A 1,744-nucleotide genomic window follows, 5' to 3' on the forward strand; every position below is an offset into this window, starting at 1 on the left:
TATCTATCTATCTATCTAATTTGATTAAACACATTCATTTAAGACTATGCAACAAACAAGCACAGAACTGAAATATTAGACGCCCTTCAACTAGATTTTGTTGATATTCTGCTTTTCATGGTGCACTGGGAGAAGGTGGAGAAGAAGAAACCTGATGGATCAACTTCAAAAACTCCTCCAATGGATACTTTACTTTGAAAAGAACAACCGGAAGAGTCGCAGCGTATTCCGGCCAGCTTCACACTGGTCCCTCTCCCGTCGTGTCAACCGAGGCTAGCCCAGCATCACCGCCTTCTTCTTTCTGCCCCGTCTCTATTTTATGACCTTCTCTTATTTATTCCCGGCCACCTGCGCAACGCGTCCTCCTCTCTCTGTTGCACTCCTTTTTCTTTCATCTCCTCCGACCACAAACCCGTTTTCGTCGTGCCGCATCAGCCGAGAGAGCGAGAGCGAGAGAGAGAGAGAGAGAAAAACATCCATCCACGACGACGACGAGGAAGAGGAGGCAGGGTGCGAGTACAGCAACGCCCATTTTGACACCTCCTGTATCGCTACGGTTTCTATGTCTGCGTGTTTGTGTCCGAGAGGGTTTTCCTCGCTCGTAGCCGGCACTCTGGTCCCTCTGCCCCGCCTGCTCCCGCCGCCTCTTTAGCATCTCCGAGCAGCGGCGAGTGTCAACAGGGGGCTGGGGTGCTGAAGACCTCCGTGCCCCTTTGCATGCAGCGCACCTAGACCCCTGTTTCTGCAGGTGAGGGTGTTTTTATTGTGTTTTTTTTGGTCCTCACACACGTTTAAGCTCCACATCACGGGCCTGTGTGATTGGTTTGGGTGTTTTGATGCTGATGTTGGTGGTATTTGTGGGGAGTGGTCTCCCAGTAAACAACATTGACCTATATTGTTGATGGGCCTTGCGTGGGGATTTGAGTGTGTGTGCAACCTTTCGTGAATTCAAGTACAGTGTTAAGCTTGTTCTAGTTTTTGGTTATGAAACCGTGTTATTGGTTGGATAAATGTTTATAGGCTGTTGGGTAAACTGGACCTGAAACCATTTATTTATTTGTTTTTTTTTTTATAGCAAAAGTGATGAAAAATGTCTGTTTTCTCCTTCCACTAATGTGTGTTGTAAGTAGCATCATAGTGCATCGACTATCTTTGGGGTTTGGACTGTTTTTTTGGACAAAATAAGCAGTTTGAAGGCATCAGTTTGGGCTTTGTGAAGCTGTGATTGTGGCTTTTTTCACTATTTTCTGATTATTGGAGATAAAAATAATAATAATAATAATAATATATTTACATCCCCTGTTTATTATTCCTTTCAGTCCCACTTTTGTTCTTGGCTGATCAGTAAAGTTCTGTGTTCTATGTTAAGTGGCAATCAGTGTAGCTCCATCAGAAATAACCTCTGTAACACATCTGGAAAGGTTCAGGATCAATATTAACAATCGATTGACACTGAGACAGAAATATGACAGCAGGCTGAGCAACTACACTTTTACTACTACTAATAATACTAATACTAATACTACTAATACTAATGATACTAATACTAATGTTACTAATACTAATACTAATACTACTAGTACTAATGTTTTTAATACTAATGATACTAGTACTAATACTAATGCTACTAATACTAATACTAATACTAATGATACTAATACTAATGATACTAATACTACTAATACTAATACTTATACTAATACTAATACTAATACTACTAATACTAATACTAATAATACTAATA

The 1,744-nt window shown here is 40.9% G+C and overlaps 1 protein-coding gene across 1 annotated transcript in view; it reads left to right on the top strand.

The window, feature by feature from the left end:
- Positions 1-242: 242 nt before the first annotated feature.
- fam117ba (family with sequence similarity 117 member Ba) overlaps positions 243-1,744 on the top strand; it is a gene marked incomplete in the record, with an annotated part of 14,013 nt that continues 12,511 nt past the window's right edge. The window contains 1 exon segment of the mRNA XM_035677902.1: positions 243-748.

The sequence above is a fragment of the Morone saxatilis genome, unplaced genomic scaffold (genome assembly GCF_004916995.1).
Source record: "Morone saxatilis isolate NCDOM2014 unplaced genomic scaffold, NCSU_SB_2.0 Contig6, whole genome shotgun sequence".
In the NCBI taxonomy this organism is placed as follows: Eukaryota; Metazoa; Chordata; class Actinopteri; family Moronidae; genus Morone; species Morone saxatilis.